We start from the raw sequence: 19423 nt of genomic DNA, 5'->3' as shown, positions 1-19423 counted from the left end.
ATGTAGTGATGAAAGATATAAAAGTGGAAGTACAGGAAGTGTATAAATTACTGAAAACTCAAGATGTAAGGAAAGCCCCAGGACCAGATGGAATCTCTAATTGGGTACTGAAGGAATACAGAGAACAACTGGCGGATAAGATTCAAGATTTAATTGTGTGCTCTCTGGAAGGGGGAAAAGTGCCTCAAGAATGGAAAAGGGCAAATATGGTACCAATTTATAAGGAAGGAAACAGAGAAGAACCCCTGAATTATAGACCAGTGTCCCTAACCAGCATCACTGCAAAATTGTGCAAGAGAATTCTGAAAGATAAATGGATGCAATATCTGGAAGAGATGAATATTTTGGCAGAAAGTCAGTTTGGATTCACAAGTGGAAGGTCATGTGTCTCCAACTTGTTGAGCTTTTACTCAAGAACAATTGACATGCTACAGGAGAGAGTTGGTTGGGTGGATTGTGTTTATTTGGATTTGGAAAAGGCCTTCGACAAGGTACCCCACAATAGACTATTGTGGAAACTAGAGCATATAGGAAGACTGAAAGGGAACCTCCAGGACTAGATGAGAGACTTTCTGAGAGACAGACAAATGAGAACAGTAATAAAGGACAGGATGTTTGGATGGAGAGAAGTAACAAGTGGAGTCCCCCAGGGCTCTGTGTTGGCGCCAGTAATATTCCTGATTTACGTTAATGGTATGGTAAAGGGAGTGAACAGTTATGCAAGTCTGTTTGCTGATGATGCAAAGATCCTGAGGAAGGTAGAGGCAGTGGAGGACTGTAAAATGCTGCAGGAGAATCTGGATAGGATACATGATTGGGGCCACAAGTAGGAAATGATATTCAATGCAAAGTAATGTAAAATATTGGAAATGGGTAAAAGTACCAAGAGGCCATCACTGAATTATTTGATGGGTAATGAACCTATCACAAAAGCGAGAGAAAAGAAATATTTGGGAGTGCTGGTCCAGGATAGTTTGTCTCCTGAAAAACATATTAACAAGACAGTTAGAGAGACGTATAAACTCTTGACTAACATAAGAGTAGCATTTCATTACATGGATGAGGAGATGATGAAAAAATTGATAGTGGCCATGATCTGCCCCAGGTTAGAATATGCAGCAGTACTGTGGTCCCCACACAAAAAGATTGATATAAACAAGATTAAGAGAATACAAAGAACAGCAACTAAGATGGTCCCCAGCCTGGCAGATCTGTCGTACAGAGAGAGACTGGAAAAGATGGATTTGCCTTCCTTGGAGGAAAGGAGAGAGAGGGGCGACATGATTGCAGTGTTCAGGACCATGATGGGAGTAGATAAAACTGACAGAGAAGATCTGTTTTTATGGGATAAGAGAGTATCAAGAGGACACGGAATGAAACTGAAGAAGCCAAGCTGCTTGAAGGATATCATGAAATATAGTTTTCCTTACAGATGTATAGAGCTGTTGAATAACCTGGACAAAGAGATCGTCCAGTCTAAAAACTTTTCATTCATTCATTCATTGCCAGACGCCATGTATCCCAAACGGGGTGGCCAAGGGCTCAGAGTTAACTGCTTTACAGGGAGGAGTGCTAATCCTCCACCAACCCCACTTGACATGCAGGGAGAACGTTATGCCAACAGCATCTGGTGTTCCCAGGCAGTCACCCATCCAAGTACTAACCAGACCCAACGTTGCTTAACTTCGCTGATAGGACGGGAAGCGGTGTACTCAACGTGGTGTGGCCTTAGACGAGTTTAAAGCAAAATTTGACTTATTCAGAAACAGAGATGGGACCCCATGAGCGTAGCTCATTTCCTGTATATCACAAAAGAAGAAAGCATACAATGAATGGACGAGAAATAGGGGCGTGGAAGAAGTTGAGAGGTGGAAGAGAGAGTTATATGTACAAAGAAAGAAAGAGATGAAAAGATTAGTAAGAGAGTAAGAAGAGAGTGGATGAGGAATTTGCAAGGAATTTGAGTGTAAAGTGGAGGGACTGTAAGAAAATGTTCTGGAAAGAGGTGAAGAGAATAAGACGGTGGAAGTGAGGTTAGCAGGGGAGTGAAGATAAAAATGGTAGATTACTAGTGGAGAAGGGAGAAAAAGTGAGCAGATGGAGAGAACACTTTAAGGAATTGTTGAACATACAGGATGGAAGTAATGCGAGTATAAGTGGCTGGGGAATGGCTGGGAGAAGGAGGGAGGTGAGAAGACAGGAAGAAATCAGTAGGATAGAAGTTGTGGAAGCAATAAAGAAAGTTAAATTGGGGAAAGCCTCAGGAACTGATGAAGTGTGTGGTGAAATGCTGAAGCATGGGGGAGAGATAGTAGTAGAATGGATATGGAAGATGTGCAGATTGGCTTGGGAGGAAGGTAGTGTCCCTGAGGATTGGAAGTCAAGTATAATTATTCCCTTGTGCAAAGGAAAAGGGGAAAAAGAAGTGTGTGGTAATCATAGGGGCATTTGTCTTCTTAGTATAATAGGAAAAGTGTATGGTAGGATACTTATTGACAGAGTTAGAGAAAGAACAGAGGAATTAGTTGGAGAAGAACAGGGAGGCTTTAGGAAGGGAAGAGGTTGTGTAGATCAGATATTCATTCTTAGATCTTTAGTGGAAAAGTTTCTAGAGAAGGGAAAGAAGTTGTATGCGGCTTTCATGGATTTGGAGAAATCATATGACAGGGTGGATAGACAAGGATTGTGGAAAGTATTAAGAATATATGGAGTAGATGGGAAGTTGCTGAACGCTGTGAAGAGTATGCATGATGGTGTTAAGGCTGCAGTGCGTGTGGATGGTGCACTAAGTGAATTTTTCTCTTTGAAGGTTGGGTTGAAACAGGGATGTGTCATGTCTCCATGGTTATTCAATCTGTACATGGATGGGGTAATAAAAGAGGTACAAGGTAGGTTAGTGGATACTGGAGTGGCCCTGGTGAGAGAGGATAGTGTTTGGAAACTCCCTGTACTGTTGTTTGCAGATGATACTGTGTTGTTGAGTGAAGACGAAGGGGAGCTGCAAGGCTTGGTGGATGAGTTTGGGAAAGTGTGTAAGAAACGGAATCTAAAGGTGAATGTAGGGAAGAGTAAAGTGATGGTCTTTGAGAGAGGTGAAGTCAGTGAATGTACAGCGAGGTTGGATGGTGAGGAATTGGAAAATGTGAGTATGTTTAAGTACTTGGGTAGTGTGATGAGTAAGGATGGAGGTTTGGAGGGTGAAGTGCTTGAAAGGGTACAGCAGGGAAGAAAGGTTGCTGGTTCTTTGAAAGCAGTGATAAGAAACAGGGAAGCGAGCATGGAAGTGAAAAAGTTACTACATGACAGTATTGTGATACCAACTCTAACGTATGGAAGTGAAGCTTGGATGTTGTTGGAAGGACACAAGTCAAGAGTGAGAGCAGTGGAAATGAGTTATTTAAGAGGAGCCTGTGGAGTCACATGGAGAGACAGGCTGAAGAATGAGGATATAAAGGAGCGCTGTGGTGTGGATGTGGATGTGATAGGAAGTGTTATGAGGAACACACTGAGGTGGTTTGGCCATGTGGAGAGGATGGAGGGTGAGAGACTGACAAAGAGTGTGTATGTGAGTGAGGTGGAGGGGGGAAGAGGGAGGGGGAGGCCGAGGATGAGATGGAGGGATGGGGTGGAGAGGTATATGAGAGAGGGGGTGTGAGTTGGGAGCAGGGCAGTGAAATGGCAGGGGACAGGGCGACGTGGAGGTGATTTGTTTGTGGCCACCTCAACCAGGATTGAAGCTTCTGGCAGTTGATAGATAGTCTACAGTAGATTTCCTGCCAATCATTTCATCGCATATAAATTAGCAGCTGTCACCGCGCTGACACTGTTAACCCTTCCCTGCGCACAGGCCATATCATTCAGTTTACTGTCGTCTTTTACGGTGAAACCACGTCGGATTCGCGCTTGTCCAATTCTGCCACTTCTCAGCCCACTGCAAAGGGCCCTGTGACCTCTACCTCTACCAAACCTCGTGTGGGAAGGGGTAAAGGGCTAAGCGACTCTGCTGTGAAATGTGAACTGGCTAATTTATCAATGATAATGATGGACAGTGATTACGATCTTTCTGGTGACTCTAAAACAGAGCAAGTGGAAATGTAAACAATGTGTAAATAGCAGGTGAAAGCAATGAATGTAAATATAACTGAACAGTGGAAAATAGTTTTATAAGTTACTTCAAGTGACAGTGCACAACATAGTGTAAATAAAACAGAAATGTAAATAATGTAAATAAAATAGAATATGTAATTAGAAATAGAAATAATTAGTAATATAAGAATACGAGTATAAATACTTGGAGTAATGAAAGTGAAAGTGAAAGCTTCGCTCTAGCATGTATAAATACTTGGAGTAAGACAACACACAGCTGCATGCACGGCCTTCTGACATCCACCCTTCTGAATCCTATCTCCCTCGTGAGGACAGGGTCCACCTGGCCAGGCTGAGATGTGGGCACCATCCAGCCCTCTTAAGCTACCAGAAGAGGCTGGATGACTCCGTCGCTGATGCCTGTCCAGGATGCAACACAGCACCCCATGCTAGTAAGCACATTATGGAAGACTGCACTGCACACAATCATCTACGCCAACAACACAATATACACTCATTGACAGCTCTGTGGGAAAGCCCGGTCTCGGCCATGGCCTTCCTAAGGGACTCGGGGCTGTTCGGCCAGACTGCCTAGGGAACAACTACTACTACTACTACTACTTGGAGTAATGAAAGTGAAAGCTTCGCTCTCTACGCTAGATTACTGAACAAGAAAGTGAATGCCTGGAGCGAAAATAAACTACTAGTACTGAAAGAAACTTATGGATAAATGTTGTATATATAAATAAGTGTAATACAGTACTAGGAATATAAAGTGTGAGTGTGTTTATAAATAATAAATGACAGCTCTGCCTCAGAATACCATCGGGGAACAAGCGCGGGTGGAAAGTTCGTATGCACTCGTAATTTACATTGCTTTCACAGTGTGTATTTTTTTTTTTTTTAATATGGATTCCAAACTACTTGAAATTCATAGAATAGTGTTTGTAGTGATAATATCAGGCAGTGGTAACCATAGTACGGGGTATCAGGAAGTGTAAAGTGGAGACTTCATTACCCAACTTCAGTAGTCTCCACAAGTCCTACGGTAGTCAATGAAGGCTCAGCAAACATCCCAGGAGAAAGCTGAAGGTATGTGCCATAAGCTTATGTAATAATAATATTCTAGGACTAATAACTGATTTTTTGGCAAATATTTTTTAAAAGTCAGTCGGAGCGCGATTATCCCCGTGAGACGGACACGGCACACTCCCGACATCGCCACAGTTAAGGGGTTAAAGCATCTGGCAATAGGTAGAAAGATAGATCTTATAAGTGGGGACTGCCTCTGACACGGCTGTATGTATAACTACCATGTCTGAGGGACAGCAGACCAATAACTCTCAAGTAAGGTTGGAACAAAATTCACACAGCTTTTATCCTTGTCAGAAGGCACAGGATGTTACTCAGAGACATGAAAGTTACACGTGGAGATAAATGTGCGACAATGTGTGACAGGATACACTGCTAGTCTGTGGCCTTCCGCTAAGGAAACTTGGTGCCAGGAAAAGCATCTTTGTATGGAGGAGGAATGAGAGGAAATTAAAAAACACTATAGAGACAAAACAAGCTTTCCAAATTGTACTGCTGAAAATGATTACGACATGTGGAATACATGGCAATGTTAATAAATGCTTTGGCTTTCTAAACCAGTCTGGTAAAATCCACACACTGCCTGTGACTGGGCACTGGGAGACCTCAGATATAACATGACTTGGTGGTGGAATAATGAAGTGGAGGCAGCAATTAAGGAAAAAAAAAAAAAAGGAAGCAGTTCAAATGCTGGCTTGCTGATGCACTAAAGACCTAAGGAGAGCATGGTGTGAACACTATTGTGAAGAAAATGCTAAGTGAAAATGTCCTTCTCCAAAAATTATAGATGAGGGAGTCAGAAATGTAACCACTATGATGAAGTTGGGTAAAGCTGCTGCTACCTCTAAAATTGTACCTGGGATGCTCCAAGCTGCTAGGAATTTCAGTGAGAATCTGGTAACTAAGCTGACAGGTGCATTTGTAAAGGAAGAAACAGTATTAAAACTATCTGAAGAGTGTGACTGCCTATCTACAGGATCAACAGCCAGATACCTAAAGTAAGGAAGAGGCAGCCACAAATGAATCACCTCCATGTCATCCTGTCCTCCACCATCAGGCCATTCACTTTACAACACGCACCACCTTCTCTCATATACTGCTCCACTCCATTCTTTGTATGCAACCTGTGTTTGCTATATGATAGTGAGACCTGGACAGTAAAGGAAGAGGATATTCACAGGCTCAAATGTACAGAAATGACAATGATTAGATGGATGTGTAGTGTGCCCTTGATTGTGAGGCCTGAGGGGGTGGGAGCTAGGATTACAACTGAAGAGCGGAGAGGAAGGATAGACCTGGAATGTCCTGGTACTGTAATGAAGAGGAGTAGACTGAGATGGTCTGGGCATGATGAGAGGACAAAGGATGACAATTGGGTATGGAAGGTGGGAAGTGAGATTGCTGGGGGTATGGTTCTGAGAGGGTGACCGGAAAAAACCTGAGATGTCCCAAGGTCATAGAGTGTGATCCCAGGGATAAGGGACTGAATAGGGAGGCTGCCAGAGAGTGAGCAGTGTGTATAGCCACCATTAGGTGACCAAGGTTGATGCATGCAATCATGTTGGAGCCTTTATAAACAATGCAAATGATGCAATCCTCAATCTCCCTTTCCCATCCTCACTCACATACTCTCATAGTCACTGTCTCTTTTCTCCCTTCTCTCCATGTGACCAAACAATCACAAGGTACAGTAATCCCTGTACTATCCGGATGCCCACTTTCCGGACATCCCCACTTACCGGACATTGTGGGCCTGGATCTTCAGAACCCAAAAATGGCCCAAAAATAAGAAAAAATCCCCCCAAAATCCGAATTTTTTCCCACCCGTAATTTGAAATTGCCGTGCGATGCCGAACAGCTGTTACATCATGGACCCTCCCCCCTTCCTTCCTCCCCCCTCCCTTGTCAGGGTTGCCATTTGGTATTTTTCATTACCAAATGTGGGCCAATTTGGTCATGAAAAATTCGTCTGGTAATGAATTAGAGTAATGCATTACCAAACGGATTTTTCACATGTATGAGGATACACAGGATGGAGATGGTGGATTGTTTGCTCTCTCTCTTAATCTGCTAACGTACATAGCGTGAAAATAACCAACAAGCTGTTAATTATACGAAGAGTGATTACATGTATTTCCACTTGTATATATAATTAGTGAAGAATAAATGCTAGCTTTACGAATTTGGTAATGAAAAGTTAAATTTGGTTATGAAAATCGAGGAGTTTGGTAATGTGGCCGTTGCGATCTGGCAGCTCTGTTTTCCCCTCACACCAATCAGTTATTGCCTAACTTCGATCGCGAGTGGTAGCATATCATAATGGGAGCCACAAGTGCTCATTTTTTTGTGAATAAACAGCAATACCTCGCCACTAGACCACACGGGAATTTACAATGTTGTGCAGTGTTAAGAAATTAGAATTTAGAGTGCAAAGGATTAACTATGGAGTGCAAATGGCAGCTGAAACTGGCCTGGTGCAATTAATAATGTGCAGTGTTAAACAGTTATAACTCACAGTGCAAAGAATTATTGTAAGCGCAGCACAACACTGGATTACTGTACATGCTTCAAGAGCATTTTCACCACTGCCAAAACCTTACAAAAGGCGGCCACAAACGTGCTGTAATTACCCTGGATGAGGTACAGTCACTTCTAATTCCTCATTCTTTGGTTCCTTTTCATTTATTTCAAGCTTTATGTCCATTATTGGTGTGAATAGGGTCTTAAATAGGTTTAAATATGTGCTATGCATGTCCGGTAGGGAGTTATTTAGGTGGCTTTCAAAATTAGGCTGGGTTAGGGTCCATAAGTACCAGTCCAGGAGCCAGGGACTTGTTGTAAGTACCCAGAATGTTTAATATTGTATAAACTCACCTCTAAAACCACATTCTCTGGTTCTATTGCATTTATTTCAGTCTTTTATGTCCCTTATTGGTGTGATTTAGGTCTTAAATAGATGCTATGCATGTCCAGAGGGAGTTGTATAGGTGTTTTTCTGAGTTAGGGTCCATAAGGACAAGTCCAGGAGGCTGGGGCCCACTATCCGGACAGGACCACTTTCCGGACATGCCTTTGGCTCTATTACATCGGATAGTGGAGGGATTACTGTACTTATGTTTTCCACCGCTTCCACAGTGCCAATGTGCACTTGGAGGGTATCCTTGTAGCTGTCCTGGCAGGGTGCCTCATGGTCACTGTCACAGCCGCCGGTCACAGCTGGTGATCTATGGGTCCCAGATCCCATGCCTGGACTTAGGACTGTGCGGGTGGGTGGGGTTGTGGTAGGACCCCATATTATATTTACAAATCATAATAGATAGATAGATAAATAGATAGATAGAAGCAGGGAGTCAGATGATGAGACGTGTTGTGTCTGCGAGAATCGAGCAGTGCTAAACATGCTTACACACTCTGACGCGAGGAATGCTTGAGACAGCGTCTAGTGGCCATATACACACATACACATATGCTCACACACAGGCTACGGGAACTTTCCATCCACGAGGAACACACGTGACACATCCCTGCTACACCAGAATTTAGGAAAGAGAGCTCAGACGGAGATTAGCCACCGAACAGGCAAGAGAGAAGGAGACAGGCCTCAGAGGAGACAGGTGACGGGAGAAGGGCTTGGCTATTTGAGAGAGAGACAGATAGCGAGACAGGGAGGTAGCTACCCGGGACTTATACTCGTCCGTGTGAGAGACTTGTTAATATTTCCAAGACAAATAAAAATAGTCCCATACTATTCTTTACCTCTCCTGTCACTACATGACATTTGGTAGCAGCGAACGTATGCGAACCTCGTCTGCGAATCAACATTGAATTCCTGCAAAATATCAAGATTGAAAACAAGAATATCTCTCTCAACCAAACAACACAACCAGCTCCTGACGCTTCTCTCCATCCAGCACCCTCCGTCTCCCAGATCATCATGCTGATGCAGAGGTCAAGAGATCACACGACGCCTTGCAAGTAGCTTAACGACAAACCAGCAAATCTGCGGACATCGTCTCCGAATTAAAAGCAAATTTCTACAAAAGCAACCGAGACTCTACAAGATTAGCTTCAGTTCTACAGTGAATCACTACAAAATACAGCCTACAGTGCAAATAGTCGACAAGTCTACAAAACAACTCTATAATCTTCACGTAACTTCAAGCAGCAACAAGAAGAATATAAAACAAAGCAAGTAAAGAAGAGGAAAAAGGACCACAAATACCTCGAGGAAGAACAACAAAACAAACGAAGAGTGAGACACGACTCAACCACCAGACCTCACCCTCCTCTCTCTGCTACATCCACCCAACCCCCACCGCTTACGCAGGTGTGAAGAGGTCAATACACGCAGCAAAACACCAAGTCCATATCTACAACTCATCTTACTCACTAGTCTTCACTCAAGTTACTCATCGCTACTCATTCACTCACCACAGCTACCAGTGTGGGAAGCCGACGTCACCATGTGCTGAGACGACAACACGTCAATCAACCCGTGAGGAACAATGCTATCACCACGTGCAACACCACTCACACCATTTCCCACCACGGTAAAAATTAGTGAGTTACATAGTTACTTCATTTATACAATACACAGTGATAGACAATAAGCTTCTGCACAAACATATAAAACGTGTTGTATAGTTACAACTTAAATACACATACCTACTTCAATTATCTTCATAATTCAATCATTAAATACTTGCACCAACAATAAATATTCTACACTGTATATATTCATTCATTTATTATAACATTTATTTACTACCAACGAGTGTTACCATTTATACCTACATAAAATACGTGTTTCATACATACAGCTATACATTATTACATCTACAAAGTAATAAGAAAATATACCATCACAGTTACTCAGTGAGCAATTAAGAGAACTGTATTGAACATTTTTAAATTAAAAGCTACCTAGTGGAAAGAGACAAATTAAGTTACAAGGTAAACTAGAAAAAAAAAAAAAAAATGGCCAACACAAATGCCGTTAGCAAGAGTGAACATCTTCAACACAATCGTGAAGACAATGATTTCCACACAGTGCTGACACACATATTACCCACGATAGGTACAATTGACAAACAAGTCAGTGTGTATAGTTAATAGTGTATATATGTATATATATTTTTTATATAAAATAACAAAATATGGGACTATATAATATCATTTTATAATCTCTGTGCAATATAAACTAAACTTTAAGAAAGTACCACAAGGAAATTAGCCAGTAATTATGTAACCATGAACAACATGGAAAAAGCGTACACAAGCGAAGAAAAACAAACTATAGAAAATCAATACATACAAAAAAAAAAAAAAAAAAGAAAGAAAGAAAGAAAAGTAAAACAGAAAAAAGAGAAATAGAGTAAGATCACATAACAAACAAATGAAAATAAGTGTGTTACTATATATGCCAATATACCACATAAACTACAAATAAAAAAAGCAAATTGTTGTCTCCACATACAAGTGGCACGACACATCATCACTATCATCGATCGCAGCATATGTTAGGACTGCAGTTATTACAATTATGTAACTCCATATTACAATGATGTAACTACAAACAATATGTACCATTATGTAACAGTTGCATTAACAAGATGTAACTTTTATGTAACTTTAACTACAATTATAAGGCCAAGACACTTTTGTAACAGTTGCATTAACAAAATGTAACTACAATTATAAGGCCAACACAATTATGCATTAACACAATATTTTGTAACAATTCAGTTGCATTAACAAGATGTAACTTTTATGTAACTTTAACTACAATTATAAGGCCAAGACACTTTTGTAACAGTTGCATTAACAAAATGTAACTACAATTATAAGGCCAACACAATTATGCATTAACACAATATTTTGTAACAATTCAGTTGCATTAACAAGATGTAACTTTTATGTAACTTTAACTACAATTATGTAACTACAAACAATACTACAAACAATATGTACCAATTTATGTGACAGTTGCATTAACAAGATGTAACTTTTATGTAACTTTAACTACAATTATGTAACTACAAACAATATGTACCATTATGTAACAGTTGCATTAACAAGATGTAACTTTTATGTAACTTTAACTACAATTATAAGGCCAAGACACTTATAACAGTTGCATTAACAAAATGTAACTACAGTTATAAGGCCCACACAATAATGCATTAACACAATATTTTGTAACAATTCATAAAATATTACAATTATGTATTACCACAATGTTAGTACAATATTATAAGTCATACAACTATAGCACAATTCTGTATTACCAGTATCATCATACAAGTTAGGTGAAGTATTAGACATTACTAAAGTGATAACTCTATGTAATGTATAACCTAGCAGTATTACCATTGCACAATTATATGCGTACGTCTGTTGTACATGCACGTCATACAAAGTGTTATACAACAACCATTGCATTTATTCAAATATGTATACAACTTGTTTAAAATGTAATATTACTGAATAATCACTATTTACTATGACTAATATAAGTATACAATATTCATACAATTATGTTACTTTACAATATTATGTATTTCACTTAATTAGCTTATAAGTTCATTATAATGTGTATGTAGTATGTATTAATATATTATAACTATTAAATGTCGATGGTATGCCATTTTTGCGCGGCCGAGCAGTGTGGTAGGACCCCATATTATATTTACAAATCATAATAGATAGATAGATAAATAGATAGATAGAAGCAGGGAGTCAGATGATGAGAGGTGTTGTGTCTGCAAGAATCGAGCAGTGCTAAACATGCTTACACACTCTGACGCGAGGAATGCTTGAGACAGCGTCTAGTGGCCATATACACACATACACATATGCTCACACACAGGCTACGGGAACTTTCCATCCACGAGGAACACACGTGACACACCCCTGCTACACCAGAATTTAGGAAAGAGAGCTCAGACGGAGATTAGCCACCGAACAGGCAAGAGAGCAGTAGACAGGCCTCAGAGGAGACAGGTGACGGGAGAAGGGCTTGGCAATTTGAGAGAGAGACAGATAGCGAGACAGGGAGGTAGCTACCCGGGACTTATACTCGTCCGTGTGAGAGACTTGTTAATATTTCCAAGACAAATAAAAATAGTCCCATACTATTCTTTACCTCTCCTGTCACTACATGACAGGGTCAGTGGTCTGCCTCTCCCCATTATCTTTACTGACTGACAAAAAAAAAAGGGAATCAAAGCAAGGCTGAGGAAACTAAATCACCCAAGAGAATCAAAGTGGCATCACAGAATGTGGAGGAAGCAGTTGAGGCAATGAGTAGGAGATGGGCGGATGTTGGACATGTGCAAGAAGTCAGATATAGGAGAAGATCGGCCAGAATGATTGCTAGGAGGGACAGTCATTACAAGTTATTTTGGCTGGGTAGAGCAGATGGATATGGTGGAGTCAGTGTGTTGGCTAAGCAGAAACAGGTGGAATATGTCATGAATATAATGAGAGTCACTGCATGAATAACAGTAGTGAAAATTTTGTTCAGTGGGATAATGTTCAATTTACAATGGCATATGCTCCATAGGAAGGCTTCGATGAGGTAGAGAAGGATAGGTTTTGGGATGACTTCATACGTGTAGCAAGTCGTATAGGGGATGATGAGACTGTAGTACAGTATTCAGACGGGACTTACATGGTCATGACGGTGAAGCAGCTCAAGGATATGGAAAAGTACATGGGGGATGTGCATATAGTTCGAGAAATGAAAAGGGGGAAAGGATACTCGAATTTGGGGAGGCAATGAACATTATTATTTCTTTTTTAAATAACAAAATGGAGGAAGGAAAAACAAATAAATAAAAAAAAGTAATAATTCATACACCAGATCACTCGAGTTCTCCATTCATAAAATATCTGAAACAGCTGGACTTGAATAGCTGTAGGTTGAAGTCTGGGGGGATACAACTCCACGGAAGCAAGTTCCAGAAAGATGCGTCCAGGGAATAAAAGAATTCTGATAGGATGAATATATGCCAGTCATGAGAGCTACCAGATGCCTGTGTAGCACGAGGGAAGGCATGGAGAGGTGGCACATTGGGCAAAACTTTGTCAGAGGATTTGCCATGAAAAAGTCTGTAAAAAATGCAAATGAGGCAACATTCCTTCTTACTTGTAGGGGAGGCAGTTTATTTATAACAGCAGGGTTACTAATAATTCCAAGAGCTTTGTTCTGAATTTTGTTTAGTTGTTTTAGTGCAAACTCTCCACATTCATTTCACAAGGGTGAGTAATATTCAAGCTGAGAGAGCACATAACTCATAAATTATTGCTAACTGCTTGTCAATGAAGAAGTAAGAGACTCTGTACAATAATCTAAGCATTTTTGAGGTGGTTTTAGCAAGTGATCTAACATGAGAGGTTCAGCTGAGGGCACTGTTAAATGAGACACCGTGATTTTTAACACTTTTAGAGATGGGAATATTAGTAGCATTGAAGGTAATATACGAATCTGGCAAAATCTGTCTATTAGTATCATCATTCATCTTCATCATCCGGACCTCTTTTCCTACCCAAGGGCAGGGTGAGGAGTAGCAATGTCCAGACAGCCCAAATCTGACCAATCCAATAGGCCATGCTTCCATTCACTCACCATTCAAGCCCCCGGAATCCTGGCTCTATCGGATACACCAATAAACATTCACCACGTTCTGTAGCTTCACATAAACGTATCCGATTTAGCCAATCAGGATGCTGCCACATTAAAAGGAGGTGCCAAAATCCCTGATCATGCATATCTCCTCACAACATTCATCCAGCCAGCTTGATCTCTTGTCAGTTTCCAAGCCTCACTGACTTCCAAACCTCTCTTCCTCACACACTCATCCACCATATCTCTCCACTTTCTCCTTGGCCTACCTCACCTCCTCCCTCCTTCAAATTCAGTCAGATATACCTTTTTCACCACTCTATTGTTATCCATTCTCTACACATGACCGTACCATCTCAGTACACTCTCTTTGATTCCAGTGTCCACCGACTTCCTCACTCTACACCTTTCCCGAATCACATTATTTCGTATCCTATCCACCCTCTGTACTCCACATATATTCCTCAGCAGTCCCATCTCCACTGCTCTCACTCTAGACTTTTCATTTTTATGCCACACCAAAGTCTCACATCCATATGTTAAAGTTGGGACTAACACTCCCTCAAGTAGGGCTCGTGCAGCTGCAACACTCAAGCCTCTTTTTCTTATCACGGCCTTCACTGCACCAGCTACTTTTCTTCCTTGTGTCACTCTGCTTGCAACTTCTTTTGCACATTTTTCTCTCTTTTCTATCACTGTACCCAGGTATTTGAACTCTCACCAATTCCAGTCTCTCACCATTCACTGTAACATCACAATGGGTGTCACCTTCTCCCTCAATAAGCATCACTATACTCTTTTCTACATTTACTCTCAAGGCACGATGCTTACAGACATCAGCAAAACTCTGCACTAGCCTAAGAAGTTCTTGTCCGGTACTTGCAAGCAGTACTGCATCATCAGCATACAACATATTTGAGATATTCCATCCATCACCATTCAGAACCAAAGCCATGCCTCTCCATTACTCGTGTTTTTACTTCTTTCATCACCCCATCCATATATATATTGAACAACCATGGGAACATCACACAACCTTGTTGCACGCCCACACCGATCGTGAACCGTTCGCTTAGATGCCCATTAACCCTTACGCATGCTTTGCTACCATCATAAAAACTCTGGACAGCACCTAGCAGCTTACCATCTACACCGTACATGTAAAAAACTTTCCACAATCCCTCTCCGTCTACTTTGTCGTATGTTTTTTCCAGATCCATGAATGCCATAACACCTTATGGTCTTTCTCACAACCCTGCTCTGCTATCTGTCTCACTGCAAATATTTGATCCACACATTCTCTGCCACTCCTAAAGCCACCCTGTTCATCACTCACTAGGACTTCTGATATCTCTCTTACTTTATAATAATTCTTCCATATACCTTCCCTACCACACTCAATAAACTTATGCCACGGAAATTCTTGCACTCACTTCGCTCACCTTTATTTTTGTACAGGAGTACAATCACAGCCTTTTTCCACTCTGCAGGCACAGTTTCACTCATCCATGCCTTCTTACATATCTCCAACAAGCACTTCATTCCACTCTCTCCACTACACTTAAGCATTTCTGCATAAACCTCATCAACTCCAGCTGCTTTCCCATTTTTCAGCTGCTACACAGCACTCTTCACTTATGCCAGTATCACGTCTCCTGGCACTGCATTCCTTCTCTGCACACCCTCAAAACCAATCATGTTTACAGCTGCTCTGCTCTCTGTATTCACATTCATCAGGCATTCATTAATATTCTTTCCATCTGGTCCTTACATCATCTCCATGGGTTAATAATCTACCACCTGCATCCTTCACACCATCACATTTCTTTCCGCTTTCACTTTTATACTTCCGCACCTCTTTCCAGAATAACTTCCTATTTTCAGAGTAGTTTGCATTCATTTTTCTTCCCAGATCATCATTTACCTCCTTCTTTTTCCTCTTCACTAGTCTCTTTACATGCTTCTTGCTCTCAATATACGCTATTAATCTTTCCTGTCACTTCTTATTGCTCTTCTTTCTTTTACAGGTGGCTTTACATTAAGTGATAAGCCAAATGGTTTCCTGTAAGCCAAGAAACCATTTACAACGCTGGGTGATAACCATATAACCAACCCATACGTGCTCCCTACGTGTCAACAAGTGGGTTGGTGGAGGGTTAATGTCCCTCCACGTAAAACCAATAACTCAAAGTCAAGTGGCCACCCCTTATGGGATTATGGCATCTGGCAATAGATAGACAGTACAATAAGACCTCACTATAACGGACTAATTGGGGCCCAAACCATTCCGAAAAATGCGAAATTCCAATAAAAGCAACACCCGGACTTCCCCCTGCTAATCCGGACTTTTTCCGATATATCAGACATTAGTCCGGATCACATGAACGGTTTTTAAACTGTTTTGACTACCAATGCAGTACTGTGCTGCGTTATAACTTCACCACATTAATCAAATGGTATAATTATATATAACAATACTGTACTGTAAACTGATAAATCATGTCTTTCATTTACATTATTGTGGTGAACATAGCTGAAGTGGTCAGGCAGTCCGGATTGCTTCTAGTTTTATCGGACTTCTTCCAATATAAAGGAATTCAGTCTGGTAGCACCTTGAGTCCAATAAAAGCGAGTTCCAGTCTACTGATGTCCGTTATATCGAGGTTTTACTGTACACTGTATATATTTGGTTTTAATGGCACTGAGATAAGGTTGTTTTGTCCCCATTCATTCATCATAGGTAAGTTGTGATTTATGGAGATGGCTGTACTGAGTTCACAGTTAGAGACATAAGACTTCGTAAATGGGTGTTGGGTGTGAATGAACTGTGCAGTGTTGAATCAACGGCATATGGGTGGATGGGATTGTGGGTGACAGATTGATCATTAATATGAACCAGGAACAGGTGTGTGTGTGGATGAAAGGATGCAGAGGTGTGTAATGGATGCAAAAGTATATATAGAGGTTGTGGTAGTGGACTTTCTGACCACCACTTGGTGGTGGTCAGAATCAAGGTCCAAGTAAAATGAAGAAATAGAAGAAGGGAAGGAAGGGAGGAAGAAGTAGATGCAAGGAGTGTGGAAAGGTTACAAGAGGATAAGAAAAAGGCAGAATATAAGAGAGAAGTGGAGGAATGATTGGGTAAATATGGATTGGAGCAGATGGGGGACGTGGAAGGTGTGTGCAAGATATTCACAACAGAAATATGTGCAGCATGTGAGGTGATGTGTGGGGTGAAAAGAAGACAAAAGGGGGTGCAAGGAACAGCATGGTGGAATAAAGAGGTGAGACAGGCTGTGGCACAAAAGAAAAAAGCATATAATGAATGGATGAGAAATAGGGGCGTGGACGAAGTTGAGAGGCGGAGGAGAGAGTTATGTGTAGAAAGGAAGGGAGGTGAAAAGATTATAAGGGAGAGTAAAAGATTATAAGAGCGAGTAAGAAGACAGTGGATGAGGAATTGGGAAGGAATTAGAGTATAAAGTGAGAGACGGAAGAGAGAGTTCTGTGTAGAAAGGAAGGGAGGTGAAAAGATTATAAGAGAGAGTAAGAAGACAGTGGATGAGGAAATGGGAAGGAATTAGAGTATAAAGTGAGAGACGGAAGAGACAGTTATGTGTAGAATGGAAGGGAGGTGAAAGATTATAAGAGAGAGTAAGAAGACAGTGGATGAGGAATTGGGAAGGAATTTGAGTATAAAGTAGAGGGACCGTGAGAAAATGTTCTGGAAAGAGGTAAAGAGAGTTAGACAGGGTGGCAATGAAGTTAGTAGGGGAGTGAAGGATAAAAATGGTTAATTACTAATGGAGAAGGGAGAAAAAGTGAGCAGATGGAGAGAACACTTTAAGGAATTGTTGAACATACAGAATGAAATAAATGCAAGTATAAGTGGCTGGGGAATGACTGGGAGAAGGAGGGATGTTAGAAGGGAGGAGGAAATCAGTAGGATGGAAGTTGTGGAAACAATGAAGAAAGTCAAAATGGAGAAAGCCCCATGAATTGATGGAGTGTGTGGTGAAATGATGAAGCATGGGGGAGAGATAAGTGGTAGAATGGATGTGGAAGAAGTACAGATTGGCATGGGAGGAAGGCAAAGTCCCAGAGGATTGGAAGTCAGGTATAATTATTCCCTTGTACAAAGGGAAAAGGGAAAAAGAAGTGTGTGGTACTCATAGGGGCATTTGTCTTCTTAGCAGAACAGGAAGAGTATATGGTAGGACACTTATTGACAGAGGTAATGAACTATACTCGGTTCCACGGAGTCTGATGCACTGATTTTGCCAGCCGAGGACAGGTGGATCTGGTAACACTGTTCGACGTACTCGGGCTATGATTGGTGGATTTCCGTTGTGTTTGAACGTGCACAAATTGACTTTGTATTTCAACCAAGGCCTCATTGATTTGTAAGATACCGGATTATACAGATACAAATTAAAACAACGATATCTTTAATGATAAATATGTGCCTTTTAAATTACTAGAGATAAACCTGAACGACAATGATAACAAAAAGTAAGTAAAGTCGTGACTGGACGCATGCGGACAAGTCAGCGACTGTGGCGGGAGTTCAGACGTTCATAGCGAGGTGATCCCGAGGTCCTGTGAAGGCACGGATGTTTTTCCCACCACTACTACACAGTGTCACAGTCTACAGTCTTCACCATGCCCTTCATTACCTCATCTACTAATATACAACCTGGCCCCAGATATGCTTAGCTTAGCTTCTAATAATTATGATTTGTGTAAGCACACACACACACACACACACACACACACATGGACCTGGTTAAAACATTAATTATGAGGAATAGTGAACTCGAAAAGAAAGTAGAGAATCTAGTGATAAAGGATGTGTCAGTAAATACGGAAACTACCATACAGAGTCTGATCCAGTCCAATGAAACAGCCAATGAAGAGATTAGGAATTTGAAGCGGGAAATGTTGAACTGAGGAGGAAACTAGAAGAGAGTACTAATAAAACGGAGAAGGTGAGTAATGTATTAGAAGAACATAAGGCAAAGTGGGCATACGTAGAAGAAGAACTGAAAGAAGTGGTCAGCTTAAGAGAGATCATCCAGGAAGAAAGGGAAATGAACAAGAAAGAAATGGAAGAAAATGTAGTGAAAATACTGAAGAAAAAGAGAAAATAGTGAGAGAAACTATAGAAAGGAACAGATGTGTGGTAGTATTTGGAAACAAGGAAGAGGAAGAAAAGGTTAGGTTCGTAAGACTCGAGAGAGACACGAACCTGGTGAGAGGAATATTGGGCAAGATTGACCCCGAAGGAGACAAGTGGGTAAAAGAAATTGAGGAAGTAAGGAGGATAGGGCCTTACAAGAAAGGGGAAACAAGACCAATGAGAGTCAAGTTTACATCAGAAAGTGTAATAAATGAGATACTTAAAGTGACCTGGAAATTAAGCAAAGAGGCGGGGATGGAAAATATTATAATAAGAAAAGATCTGAATGAAGAAGAAAGAGAAGTTTTAAAATCATTAAAGGAAGAAGTAAAGGAAAAAAATGATAAGAGGACAGAGGAAGAATCTAATACTTTTTTTGGAGAGTATTGGATATGAAAGTAAGGAAATGGTATTTGAGGAAACAGAAGTGAAGGAAACTA

General features: G+C 40.9%; 1 protein-coding gene and 1 pseudogene across 2 annotated transcripts in view; both read right to left on the bottom strand.

Moving 5' to 3' along the window:
- LOC145401924 (protein Son-like) overlaps nt 1–19423 on the bottom strand; it is a 450784-nt gene that overhangs the window by 334245 nt on the left and 97116 nt on the right. The gene's annotated exons all lie outside the window — the stretch shown is intronic.
- LOC145402824 (5S ribosomal RNA) lies at nt 1616–1734 on the bottom strand (annotated as a pseudogene).

The sequence above is a fragment of the Coenobita brevimanus genome, chromosome 6, assembly GCF_032717465.1.
Source record: "Coenobita brevimanus isolate Jiangsu-jjx chromosome 6, ASM3271746v2, whole genome shotgun sequence".
Taxonomy (NCBI): Eukaryota; Metazoa; Arthropoda; class Malacostraca; order Decapoda; family Coenobitidae; genus Coenobita; species Coenobita brevimanus.
The sequence above is the reverse complement of the archived record's forward strand: the minus strand, read 5'-3'. Positions and strand labels throughout refer to the sequence as shown.